The 15,191-nt window shown below is 28.6% G+C and overlaps 1 long non-coding RNA gene across 1 annotated transcript; it reads right to left on the minus strand.

The window, feature by feature from the left end:
• Nucleotides 1–940: 940 nt before the first annotated feature.
• On the minus strand, nucleotides 941–4,303 carry LOC129967087 (uncharacterized). The gene is made up of 3 exons (XR_008784347.1): nucleotides 4,184–4,303; nucleotides 2,302–2,515; nucleotides 941–1,050 (listed from the first exon to the last, which is right to left on the minus strand). It is a non-coding gene; the product is annotated as an uncharacterized LOC129967087 (long non-coding RNA).
• Between the last annotated feature and the right edge of the window lie 10,888 nt (nucleotides 4,304–15,191).

The following is a 15,191-nucleotide window of genomic DNA, read 5'->3' on the forward strand; positions in this document are numbered from 1 at the left end:
AAAGGTTTAAAACGTAGAGATTTGTCAAAATATTGAGTCTAAATTGCTTGACAATTACTATACTTTCTCTGCTTCGTATACGAGAAAGTAATAAAAAGGACTAAAACTTTACTACATTAAGAGATTCCTTTGAGCACTTGTTTAATACTTTTTCTTCATTTGTAGAAACAAAATTTGCAATTCATTTATTTATTTTCGAAGTCGTTTTGGTGTTGGATTGAAACATCTCAAAGTGCTCACCCTGCTCAAAGAATAGACTACATTCTCACAATCTGACCTCTTTCTCTATACAATATTTGTAAAAATTTTCTCAAAGAAAATTTTTTCTATTATGCGCTCTGTTACTAATTAAAAAAAAAAAGTGTTTAAAATCTATTATATGCCTTACAGAGAGATCATCTGTTAGAAAAGCTACACACAAAAGTAAATAAAGTAGTGTAATAAAACTGCTGGTGACAAAAACAGTAAATATTTATCAAATTTCCCAAAGAAATTGTATTTCCGAAGTCACGTTATGTGAATTTACAAACGATTGTAGCATAACAAGAATTGACTAATTTAAAAGCAAATGAATAGTGAACAATTTTCATTTCCGACAATATTCTTTACTATTTCCTCAAAAGCGTCAGAAGTGAAATGACTAAATTTGAGTCAGTATGCCTATGTTTTTGTTCTTGAAACTTAGTTTTAAGAAATTTCTGGCCTGTCATTCCAATAAATTACAAATTCTCATATTTGTATAGGATTCTGGCTTTCTAATCAGAGTTTGTTTCATTATTAAAATTGAATCAGAAAGTGATATTATTATTCCCCTCCTATGAAGGCTGCCAATAATGCAATCTTTAGAAAATAATGAGATGAAACATAGTATAAAACAAGATGATTTTTTATTAAATGTCAGAAATATATAATACAAAATATATTACAAGATCTTTTATGTACACAAATGAAATACGAAGAGGACGAAATTTTTAGTCCACTGATTTGAAAAAAAATTTGGCTAGGAGTTCGCTTGAAGAAAGAACAAAAGAAGAAGAATTTACGAACAATCTGCAAAAGAAACAAATAAAATCAATCAGCATGATGAAATATAAGTTAAGGGGAAAAATTCACTTATGCAATTCTGTTGCATTCAATAATTAGATAATAATGAAAGTTGACATTCTATGTAAGTTACAATTTTTGCACTTAATAATATTAAAGCTCCGAAAACTAAAAAAAATATATAACTCATTTTGGATGTCTATTTTCTTGGCTGATTTGTATGGTTTTCATTCAATTTTGAAGCATTTAGTGCATATATTATATTATTATATATCGTGCATTCTATATATATATATATAGTGCATTATTATTATTTTGTCATGGATATGGTAATTTGCAATTTCGATCAGAATCAAGGACAATGCAGAAGTCAAAACAATACTCTTTGTATTTCCACGTCACAGCATCATAATCCTTTATTTCAAAAAAAAAAAAAAAAAAAAAAAAAAAAAAAACTATAAAAAATAGATTTGTATTAAATGTGTAATTAAAATTTGATGAACAATTTAATATGGTATTTCATCAGTTCCTGAAATAGAAAAGAATAGGCCACCTGGAAATTTTTACCAGTTTTTTTTTTTTTCTTTGAATAGCTTGCAAATTTCGTTTAGCCCATGTATTGAGGTTCCTTTCATAGCATTCACTTAGAAAATTATACACTTTAAATTAAAAACAGCAAACAGTTTTAAATTATGGAGTTCTGATAAAATTATAACTATTCCAGGCAAATCTGTCAGCTTCAAAAAGTAAGCACCAAAGAATTTTTGATAAATTCCAAAATATCCTTTACTTAATTACTGAAATATCGGAATATTTACACAAAATAATTAATTCATTAAAAATACTCAGGTTTGAATAGGACTCTGGCCTTTCTAAACAGCTTTTATGAATTGCTTTATTACTTAATCATTGAATAAATATCATTGAAATTTTTCTACTTCTATGAAGGCTATCAGCAATGTAATCTTCACAAAGCAACAGGAAGAAAATTGATGAAACGTGATATAAAATAGGGCGACGATTTCATATGTATATCAATTAATAATATATTGCTTTATTAAATATTCGAAAATTATTGGAAACCTTTTCTTTACCATTTTCTTGTGTTTTGCTAACTTTATAGAAGCACATAAACCTTTTTAGTGAAAAACAATAATTAAATTTAAAATTAAACTAATAAGCGTCAATGTTTCATATTTTTACATAGAATTCACAACAATTTCAGTTCTCGTTATAAAATCGTGACACTTTTCTTACCATTGTCTTAAGAGTGACATCCACCACGGTGGTGCTCTGAAAGTAACTTGGCTACGAGTCCAGCAACTAGGATTTCAGAAATTCCATTTCCCCCACCACCGCCCATTAGACTCATAGCCTCCGACGGAGATGACAGCAAAAGAGCTATGGCGGCGATCAAGACAAAGAATGTTGCTACTGTGACCTTCATAATTTCGTTTGATAGGAAATATACCTAAATAAATAAAAAAAAAAAAAAAATTCATATAGATAATTTTACAAAGTAGTATTTGGAATTCTTATTTGAGTGAAAATAACAAGCTGATGTTTCTCGGCTGGCATATTAATGTGAGTTGTGACATGCATAATAAAAAACCCCATTAAAAATGCTCCTCAGAACACACCATTGGACTTTGCGCTCTAATTTTGAAATGTAGTTACTTCAGAATAATAGGTGTTTGCTAAAAAAGGGGCTTTTAAAAAATTAATTGAATTTTTCATTAAAAATAAATTAAAAAGTTAACATTTTTTGCACATTACTGATAAAGAAAACGCTTCTACATCATTTTAAAATAATTTTAAAAAATTAATGGAAATTATCTATGTTTAAACATAATATTTTTTTTCTCTGATTTTAATACATTTATCAAAGTCATTTTTAAATATATTTTACAACAATATTTTTCAATATTTTAGTAACAGCGTTTGTATTTACGCGTGTTGTGACGATTTTAATATACTTTTTATCAGCACGCTATTCGCTGCTATGTAATCAACAATAAATTTTTAAAATGTAACAAAAAGATGCGAATCAACCCTAAAGCATTTTCATATTGCGATGTTTAAAACTAGAACTTTTAAATCTCCTTCAAATATTTAACATGTGTGTTGCCATTCTTATTTGAGAAAATTTCTTTTGAATATATGTATCAATATATGTAAGGGAAAATATTATGTACATTTTTAGTTATTTTATTTAAGTAATTTAAACATTAGCACTTTAACTGCACATGAAAAAATATTTACTCCCTTTATTTATGTTGCCATAGTAGTTGCAATTAAAAATTATTTTAGAAAATTTGAATTTCAAGTATAAATTCCTGTTTTTCCGAAAAATAATTTCAAAAATTATTTTCGGAAAGCATAAATTAGGATATAAAAAATCAATAGCAATGAAATCATATTATTATAAAAGCTAATTTTGGATTCATTTAAAGATATAAATCGAAATACTTTAATGATATAAATCGAAAAGAGTTTAATTGCATAGAAATGCGTCTAAATGATCATTTTAGACTATATATTTTGAGTTGTATTTTTAATAAGAAGTATAGGAGAAATTTAAAAGAACACTCCCAATTTTATAATTTCTTAGGGAGCAAATAAAATGTAGATATAATTGCCCGAATGATGAAATTAAAATGCATTATATTTGACATAAGATCCGCAAAATCGCATTTTACGTTGATGCGTATTTTTAAAATACGATATCAAATATGATTTAAAATACGAAAGGCACTTGATTTTTTGTAGCAGAAAGAAATTCTAAAATTACAATATTCTCTTTTATAAAAGAATCTGAAACAAAAATAATTTTCTCTTTGTTTAGTTTAACTTGAAATTTCAATGTCCAAAGAATTTCTTGAATTAATGTTTAAATAACCTCCAGAGCTGCTGCACAAAATATTTGCTCTAAAATTAAATAATACTTGAAATGAAACAATAAAATAAAATATATAGAACTAATTTCATTGATATTAAAAAACTGTTTTGAAGCAACACGTGGACTACTTGGGATCGGTCTTGTAATACAGAATCTTGGTTAAATGTTAAGAGCCTTTACTTGAGCTGCCACCAAAAAAGTTCCAAAATTATGATTTAAAAATTGAAAAATTTAACTTACTTCCGAAAGAAAGGAACGGTAGAAGCTTTGAAACGTCTTGAGTCGAAATAATAATTCTAACGAATGCTCCCGACTTAATATACCAATCCTACATCCTCTAATTTAGTATGCGATTTCCTTAGATATGCATGAAAAAAAAAATCATTTCCTTTGTTTCCTGTAAAAAAAAAAAAAAAAAAAAATTATTCCTTCATGGTATGTTACACAGCGGATAAAGAGCGACCGACAAGACACATAATCTTGATAAACAAATATGCTAGAAAATTGGAATTTTAAGAATGTTTCCTTATTTAAAAAAAACGATGACATTTTTCAGTCATATATATATATCAATTCATTTTTAAATTAGTAGAATTACCTGTTTTTCTCTTTTACTCTATACAATGTACTATCGATTTATAGTTATCAAGAGGAAATAAGCCATGCGTTTATTTGAAAACGATAACAAATCATTTAGAATGAAATTTGTTTATAAAAGGAAATAGATATACAATACTAATTTTTTTTCTGCTACTATAATTATTTAACTGAAGGATCAGAATAGTAGGAACTTATTCTGATGTAATGATTTAAATAAAAAGAAATGTTGTATATCTTGGGGATATTTTAATACTTTTCGATCAGGCGTTATGAGTTACGAGAGGAAATGAATCAATCGCTTATGTATTTTCTATGTTTTAATTAGGATTTAATGGTTAGGTCAGATTCTAAAAAACAGTAAATCTTGTAAAAATAATCAATAAACCTTGTTTGATTATTTTTAGGAGTAATTATCACAATTTCCTCTTTTTTAACTCTTTTTTCTCATTTTAATTTCCTTCTTTTATTGATATTACTCTATACTTAGAAAGGGAAATATTTATATAGTATCCGTACAAATCTATTGTATTTATAACTATAAAATTCGATACTCATATAGCTAAATCGATAATTTAATGAACCTCGAAAGTTGGAATATCAGTTTACAATGCAGAACATTTTTATCGCTTGTTTGGTTCTGTTTTGGATGGTTCATCGCAAATATTTGCTTTCAGTATCATTTTTGATAATCAATCATGAAAAAAAAAAATCAATGCAACACCTGAAAGAACAAATAAGTATCATTTTAACGGAATTGTTTTTGAAAAATTTACTCGACTATGAGATTTTTTTAAAAAATAGTCAATTCTTTTTTTCAAATATATCAAAAATTAAAGCTAAGATTTTTACATTCTAGTTTCGTTATTTTCGCACATTGTTTGAAAAAATAACTGAACATTGCTCGCTAATTTAAAAGAAAAACGTTTGAAATAAATTTATTTTTAATATATTGTTTTTGTGGCGAGTTCAAAGTATTTTTTGTAGGTCTGCGACGAAATATATCTTCTTCATTGGACTTTTATTGGCTTACTATGTCAACTCTCTTTCCAGTTTTTTTTAGGATCTTAATAAAAATTAATGTTTCAACAAATGAAAATTAATTTTATTTTATTTAATTTAAATTTTAACAGCGTAGTTCGCAAAAAATAACACACCGTCTAATTTCATTGCCTCTCTCAATGAAAGTCAAACTGTTTTCTAATTTCAATGCCTCTCTCTTTTTTAAAAATTTTGAATATGTTTTATTTTCAGTTATTTGTTTTAATTCTTATAGTCTGTAAGAGATATCTTCGCAAAAAGATAAAGGTTCTAAAGCAATGCTGTTTTTTGCTGTCCCGTATGCTATATATATAAAGTGAATGTATTGTAATCATCAAAAACTTCAACTCGAAATTTTAACGAAACTTTTGGTTTTAGATCTCCCTAAGGAACACATTTCGCTCTCTGAATAACACACTTTTTGGAATTATATCTTCTGATAGTACTACGACATGGGTTCGTTGGTCTACTGTCTGTCTATCTGGAAATACTATAATTCAAAAATGCTTTAAGCTAAAGGAATGAAATTTGGCATTTGGTCTTCACACAAATTTTATGGATTTCAATCAAATTTTGAATGAAATTAATCCGCAAAAAACCTATCACTCTGCAGTGGCATAACTAGGATGGAGCAAGGATGGCAAATGCCCTTGGTACCATTATTAGAGGCTTAAAATTGAGGAATAAATTAGATACATTTCTGGGAAAAGTATGTTATTTTTAAACCATATTCTTAAAATAAAGATTTTTTTTTTCTCTCTTCTTCATATCTCGATTCTTTCTATCAATCTTGGAATTTCCAAAATTCAAATCAAAATTTAAGTAACTTATTTCTATTTTGTCTCTGATGTTGACAACGGCTTTATAAAAGTTTCAACACATTTATCAGAATAAAAACCAAAGACAAATATATCATCACAATATATACGAATCGTGTCACTAATATTTAATAAAATCTAAATATTCTAGCCTTTATACCAATGGTTTAGCTACCTGCAGTGACATAAATAAGCAGGGCAAATGCCTTGGGTGCCATTATCGGGGAGCGCAAAATTAAGAAATAAATTATTTGTATTTAAGATAGAAATGTGCTTTTTTAACCTAAGTTTCTTTCTCTATGTTCTCAAAGATTAAAATGAAGAGTTTTAATTCTCTCGTTTTAATGTTGGGACCGCGGTGGCCTGGGGGTAAGCTCTCGGCTTCGGAACCGGAGGGGTTTCAGGTTCGAGACCCGATTCCACCGAAGAACCGTAGTGTAAGGGGGTCTGTTGCACGTTAAATCCGTCATGACCAAACGTCCTCCCCCTGGTGTGGTGTGGTGTGGAGAGGGGGGTGCCAGCTCAGGTGTCGTCCTCGTCATCTGATCGCGGTTCAAAATTACGAGGTCCATCCTAAAATAGCCCCAGTGTTGCTTCAAATGGGTCGTTAATATAACTAAACTCGTTTTAATGTTTCTAAATATTCACTTAATTTGTAAATTTCCGGAATTTAATTAACTACGCAAATTCTATCTTTGACGTTGACAATCAAATCCTGAGAATTCGAAGATGCTTTTTTGATCGATATTCAAATTGTATATATTATATAAATGTAAACAAATCTGAGGAGAAGAATATGATAAATTATATTTTTTTTTCATTGTAACATGATATTAGGTTTGATGTAAACTCAACAGCACATATTTTTATTCACCAAAGGTTTCTATTAGTCAGCAAACATCGGGAGCGGTCTAACCAAAATTTTCTTGCATACTCATTAATAAAGATGTTATTCCTCACACCGCGCAAAACCTTGGTAACCTTGGGTAAGGCAGAGAACGCCTTGCATGGAACTGGCTAACAATAGTTAAGAAATATTAATCTTTAGCTTGAATTTAGTATTGTTACTGAAAACTATCATATCATCTTTGACTAGTTTTTTTGGTAATTAATCACTGACATGCGGTTAATAGCATCTGGAATTGAATTTGTACTACAGACGAATTTCTCCCGAACAATTGAGACCAAAATTTGATATAGAATTACAATTCCAATAAAAAAATCATACCTATTTTATATATTTAACCCTTTCCTCTCGAATGGTGCCTCCCATTCATCATTCAAGATGGTACATCATTTTGACGTTTTATTTCTTCATTTTTTTTAAAAAAAATTGATTTAATAAAAATATCTAAAGCGTGGTTAGATGAAAATTAATTTTGCGGTAAAATTCAACTTAAAACTATAACAAATATATATTTTCAAAGCAATAAACAAATCCTTGTGCTATCTGAGTAATTTTGCATCGAATTACTTTTCCGAGTGTAAAGGGTTAAGTCGTGTTTTTGTGCTCTCACGTTCACACACTTCTGAAAGTACAGACCTTACAGAAACAACGATCAATTCCTTGTTGAATCTGGTCCAAACTTTGTTAAGTGTCTACAATATAGATATTAAATCTGCATACCGAATTTTATTCATCTAGCTCTCTTCGTTTTGTAGTTATCATGTTAATTTATATTCGAACTGTTGTACATACAGACTTCTGAACAGACTTTGCACAAAATTTAAAATCTATAAATCTGGTACAAAAATCAAATACCAAATTTCCTCTGTGTAAGCTCAAAGCGTTTTTGAATTATCTTTGTAGACAACCAGGCAGACATTTTCCAAAAATGAGTTTTTCGAACTCAGTGCGATCTAAATTGTGGAGATTCGTCGAAATATCAAATTCGAATTTTTTTTGTAGGTTACAATATTTTCTCGTTCTTCGTATAGGAGAAAATAAAAAGTTGGATTAGTGAAATATTTGAGATAAATAATAGATTGCTTAGGATTTCTGTAAACTAAATTGATTGAGAAGAACCGGAGATAAATTTTGTTAAAAATTTGTGCAAAAATTATAAATGATGAAAACTTTACTAGGTTGAAAGATGACATGTGGCTAGAATAACGAACTATTTATAAATCGGATATTTATACAACAATAACTCAGAAAGAAATAATTTTTTTTTTCACAGACTATGATCTTCTATATTATTGCTGATATTCGGAAATTAGACAGATGTTTTTAATTTTATTTTGTTAAATGCATTATATTAACAAAATAATAAATTTTTAAACCTTTTTAATGGGTTGTTTTTAATTTTAAGAGCTAAAAACACACCATTTAATATTGTGCCACATCTACAAAGTTTAAAAAAATACTGTTAACGAGTGCCAAAAAAAAAAAAAAAAAAAAACATGCCCAAACTTATTTTAATATCTAAAAACATGCTTGAAATTTCAAGATTTTGTTTCTAATAAACATTTTCCCATTTATTGAAGACTTCATGAAAATTTTTATTTGCTTTACGAGGCTTAAAAAATAAAAAATAAAAATAATAATAATTAAAAAGATAATAACAATTATAAGGTTTTTGTGGGATGAGGTCATTGCATACTTGAATAAACATACACCGGTCGATAAGTATGCTAAAAAAGAATTATAATGTGCTTCATTAATTCTCATTCTTTTATCAAACGTCTTCATTTATCTCAGAACGATGCCTGTCAAAATTGTCTGTATGCAAAATCCCTTCCTTTCTTGCCTTTCTCTCTCTCTCTCTTGTTAATTACTGCCCAAGTAAATGAATGCTCTGTGTCATTTAAACATTTGTGTCTAATAAGAAAGAGAAAATCATTTTAAGTGGCTCTATATCGAAGTAATTACATTTTCCTATTAATTTTAAAATAAGTTGGAGAAAATAAAATTTTATACGGACACAAATAGATGAAATTTGGTTTGGAAATACTTTCAAGTGAAGAAGTCGGGTGCCTACTTTAGAAGCCGAACAACTGCTCAGAAATAAAATGTTTTACAACTTTTATTACTCACAACATCTTACAACTCCGAATACTTTACATGGATATTGCAAACATGTCTTCGTGTACAAATGTCCGGTGAAATAAATTAATGTAAATTTCTAAGAGTTAATTAACTTAAGAAATTTTAGGGGTCATGTAAATAATTATACATATTCTACTTTGTAATATTTTTTTTTATTGGCTGCACATACAAATTTTATTACCATTTGCTAATTAAAGGGATAAATTTTGTATTATATTCAAAAACATTTTCAAAAAAATTATGAGAACCTAGCAGTTAATCAGATTATAATTTTAATTACCTTAATAAATTTTAATACCAACTTTAATTGTATAATAATAAATAATAATTTAAATAAAATAAATTTAAATTTTGGTGTTAATAAATTTAAATACCAACTTTATTTTTATCATGAAAAGGCTTCATGCCTGATAAGTACGCAAATACAATTTTGAAAACAAAAATTCAAAGATGATTCGTTGATAACGTTTTATGTTTTATAGTTTTATTCATTTATTTATTTATTTTAAATCCACTCTTGATTGTATAGAAATTATAATGTGCAAACACACACAAAAAAATATATCTAAAAATCATCGAAACGCGTGTAAGTGTAAATTTAGCATCTATGAACAAATTCAACGAATTCTTCCTTCAAAACCGCAAATCACAGGGCGCTTTCATTTTTAAAATATGGCGGCGCATTTCAATTAAGTGTTCAACGCGTGTGAGTGTAAATTTAGCATCTATCAACAAATTCAACGGACTCTTCGTTCAAAACCGCAAATCACAGGGCTCTTTCATTTTTAAAATATGGCGGCGCATTTCAATTATAGCTCAACAGTTGTCCCCCTCTTTGTACTGGGGGAAGGCGTGGGAAAGGACGATTCCATTCAGCTTCCGCTCACACAAAATTGCGCAGGGTTTTCAGACCCTGGAATTCTGACACGTGCCGGTTTCATCGAACTTATCGATTCAGTGGGAATTCTGGGAAATCGCCTCCATTTTCGGGAGCCTTTTCTGAGAAAATTTGACGCTGAACAGGATCACCCTCCCCCGGGTGGGTGGGAGAAGGAGGGGGTTGGTTCGGCGAGAGGGAGCCGCGAAAATATGATGCTCTAGGGTTTTTGACTTGTTGCATCGTGTTGAGTGTTATTCCCTAAATATGTTCAATAAATATAAGATTAAAATCGCTGTTAATCGTGATCGTGGTTCACACCTTTATAAATATATAGATAAGTAAAAGAGTCCTGTTACAGCTAAAAAAATAAAATTTATTTAATATATTGTATAACTAATAATGATAATTAATAAACGTAACCATTTATCTGCTCCGATATAACTGAATTCCACCGGAGAAATAAAAAGTATAAATTTCATAGGAATTCAAAATATTTTCACTTATTGAAATGGAATCCGATTTTTTTTAATCAACATTCTTATCTCATCATGTTCTTTTAATTTCAAAGTACTATTTTTTTATTCTTAAAGAAATTGAATTAAGTAAATTAAGAAAATAAGATTTTATTGAAACAATGAAAAAAATTAGTCATAAATCTCCAGAAAAGAAATTACTATGGCAAATTGTATTTTGAAATATTTCTTTTTTTTTAATTTTCAAAATTGATGGAAAATTGCACAGCAACTGAGTATATCACTGAAAAGAAGTATTTTGGAGTTTTAAGATGGTTATTATTTTTATTTATTTTTGCGTGAAAACAGATTCAGAAATTATCACTAAAAATATCAATTTTTCGCTTCATTTTTTTTTTCTTATTAATTTAAACTCTTACTATAATTTCAAAAAGATCCTCCCCGGATGCACAAATAAAAAATTAAAACAGTTGTTCCCATTCCAGACTCCAGGATTTGACCGATCTGCAAGATACTACACATTGGTTTGTTGTCCCTCGGACGAATCACAGATAAAGATTTTCTACATCATCTGATCACGGGATCATATTGGTATTCACTCTAAGAAAATTGACCAATCCATCAACAACAGAGCAGGAAACCAGGGGGTTGGTCAATCTCTGTTTGCTTGTAGAGTTGCTTTTTTTCGCTCCATACCATCTACCAAGTTATCTCCAAATCTCGTCATGAAATCTCAAATTCCCACTTTTCACTTCAAATTTTCTATTAAATTATTTGGTTATTTCTTTTATCCACACGCCAACTTCCTTCCTTCTGAATGGACTATTTTAATTTTATAAGCTTTGGCGAGAGACCATTAACCCTAAAAGGTATTTCTTTGTTTATTGCGGGAGAATAGAGCAAGCCGTCAATTTTTTGGAACACTCAGATCAAGAGTAAAAAATGACATCTGCTAGGACTCCACAGTTTCACTAGATTTCAGCGACAAACAAATATTCTCTTCTAAGGAATTTGGAGTAAAGAGAGCGTTTATTATTTCTGTTCGATTTAGTTCATACTGCCCATCGTCTATTCCATGGATGAGAAATTCTGATTTTTTCTCGCGAAAGCTAGCATTCTTTTAATAATTCTTTATAATAATATTTACAAATTAAACAGAAATTATTTGCTGATATATCTATTGCTGTCATAACAAATTTTTCTTTTAAATTCTTTATTTCTTTTTTTAATGTTTTTCTAAAATAAATCCTTCGTTCTTTTGATCTGTCAATATCTGTATTCATTTTTGTTTTAATTTCCTCTGAAGTTCTTACTTTTCATTCTCCGAAACCTTCCACAGATTAATGATATTTTCTAGATAATTTAGCAATAAAAATATCCAAATCTTTACCAATAGAAATGAAGATTTTATTATTGTTTCTCTTTCCATTAACTCTCTTAAAGAGCTGGATTCAATGATTTTTAAATTTCCTGTAATAATATGACCTTTATCCACATCTAAAAAATCTTTATAGCTTTCTGTGTTACAGTTACAATCTGTTTTATTTATTTTATCTAAATTTTCGCTATAGTAATTATAATTACAAATCTGTTTCCTTAAAGTTGATGTATAACTAAACACTATTGAAACAGTTGCTTTATCCGTTAAAAGAAAAAAAAATATTATTGTTACGCACAATTGTAGGTAATTTTAGTTTTTGAAGTTAATATCCAAAAATTTTATCACACAGAATTCTTTGTTTAATTTATTTTTATTATTAATTAATAAATCGTTTTTTCCAATATTAAGCTTACATTTAATTAGATCAAGAATTATACATTTAGTAAAAAAAAAATTTTTAACTTCAAATCACCGAATTTATTATTTATAAACTATTTAATTTTATTATTTCTTAGCCCAAAAATATATTTCCTAATTTTGTGAATATTTTCTCTATTGTGTTCCAGATTACAATAATTTTGAAAATCCTCAAATATAATTTGAAAATTGCTCCCTTTACCTTTACCTCTCTTAAATCTTTTACTATAGTTTTCTTTGTTTAGAAAATCTTTAAAAATATTAAATTTGTAATAAATGCAGTTATTGTTTAAATCTCTATAACCTTTTAATTGTTTAAATCTCCGTAATTAGTATATATATATATATATATATATATATAAATTCTAATTTTCATTTCCAATTTTTCTAGCTAGCAAAAAAAAATTTGGCGCTCGAACGATTTTGAGATGAAAAATAATCGTCGCTTCTCTTTTCTACAAGTTACCGACTGCACACTACAATAGTCACGTGATTATTCTAAACCAGTGTAAATTGGATTTTTCCCCAAAAAAATATTTTGGCTGGCCTCGAGAAAAAGTTTTGGATCTTGAACTATTTTGACATGCGGGAGTGGACCATCGTTTTCCCAAAATATCGACACACGCGTAATCTGACAGTCAAGTGATTGTGTCAAACCGATTTAAACTGGTTTTTCGTGGGAAAAAAATTCTGGTCTATAGAAAAAAATTTAGAACTCGATTAATGTTGAGATGGTCAAAAACCATCATTTTTCTAAATGTCGGCAATTGCGAAATGAGAGTCATGTGAGAACGCGATGAAGGAAATAATAATAATAATGTTCTCACATGATAACTTGAAATTTGCGACAGCAGATTTCAATTTTATATAATTTTTTTTTTTTTTTTGTAAAATTGTGTTGTTTTTTCCGAGAAAATATTTAGATACGAATCATATACTAATAACATATGGATATTTTGCAATCTTACCTCATTTCACATCCATCAGCGCCGTCTCACAACATTTTGTGGTACCAGTAGGTTTTCATACTATGGCAACAACGCAAGTACCACAAAAATTTGCAAGATAGCGCATATGACATTGTCAGCATCAAGGCAGATAAAAAAAGGCTCTAATAGTTAGTTACACAAAATGTTGTGTGTGTAAAATCTGTTTTTTTTTTTTTTCAAGGAAAGACATCTGTATAGCTAAACATAAAAAGCAAAACCTTATCTAAATATATAATTTGATCCAAATCGTTACAGCCGCTTCCGAGATGCACGAAATATATATATATGCACGAGACACACACATGAACGAGATTTTTTTTTTTTTTTTTTTTTTTTTTGTAATTAACTATTAGAGCCTTTTCCTATCTGTTCTGATTTTATTTTTCTCGAACGCGTAGAAAATTTAGATTATGTGAAGATTTCCCGACTACCTTGTTTCCTTATCCTCTAATTCATAGGGCCATTCTCTTCGCCAGGCTCATAGTATTTTCGATGTCTATTTTTGAGAATTTCGACCCTACGACCCTATGTTTTATGTTAATTTTTCATCTTCTTAATGTCTACTATCACCTTTCTGAATTTATCTTTGGAATTTGGGAACACCCTCTGCAAACAATGTTGCAGCAATGTTTTCTGGTGCCCATTTGTTTTTCTTGAATATCTTAAAAACTCCTCAGTATTCACACTACATGCCTCTATCAAATTAAAGAGCATAAAGTTCCTTACATTTTCAAGCTTTTATTTTTCTTAAAGTTTTAATATTTTTGCAGATAAGGGTTATAAACTACTCTATCGTTTGTAGTAATTTACAACCCTCTGAATCGGCATGTTAACTATATAAAGGGGGAAAAAAACTTTTAAGAATGTTCTTTCACTTAAAAAAACTCATAGTTGAAACATCTTTTATTGTTTTTTTTATCAATATTTTAAGGTTTCCAGCAATTTTCGGACTTTCCATATTTTTGCGATTTTTACCTATTAAACGTCGCTTGGGACCCTAAGTTGTATGGTGATTTTTTTTATCTTCTTGATGGTGATTTTTTTTATCCTTTTTTATTCTCCTACCACCTCTCTGAATTTGTCGGTCGAATTCGGCAACATCCTGTATATATAAGTGCTCCGAGATCTATGATGAAGTTTATTTAAATGAACGGAAGGCATCAAAACTTATATTTCTGACTTTAAATGCAAACGAGAAAGGTCTTTTTATTGATGATTTACGTAATATAATTAATATTTATCTAACATTTATCCGTATTACGAATTTCATTTTTAGGTTCATGTTTAATAGCAGAAATTCTCGTTCTCCGAAATCAGGACTTTAATAAGTGATGAATTAACAACAATTTCTGAATATTTGATAATGGAAATTCATATAAGAGAATTCTCAAAGTAGTTTGATGCCTTAAAAGGGGAAAATTCTGTTAAAAAAACTAGTATTTTAAGAAATTTAAATTCATTTATAGATTTTAATGAAGTTTCACATATAAGGGCTTTTAGAATACTCCAGTCTAACTGATAATCGAAAGGCGCTCAATTAATCTATCTAAATCTCATATGTTAACAACGTTTATCTTTATTTCCATCAAAAATATTTACATGT

This window comes from Argiope bruennichi, chromosome 4 (genome assembly GCF_947563725.1).
Source record: "Argiope bruennichi chromosome 4, qqArgBrue1.1, whole genome shotgun sequence".
Taxonomy (NCBI): Eukaryota; Metazoa; Arthropoda; class Arachnida; order Araneae; family Araneidae; genus Argiope; species Argiope bruennichi.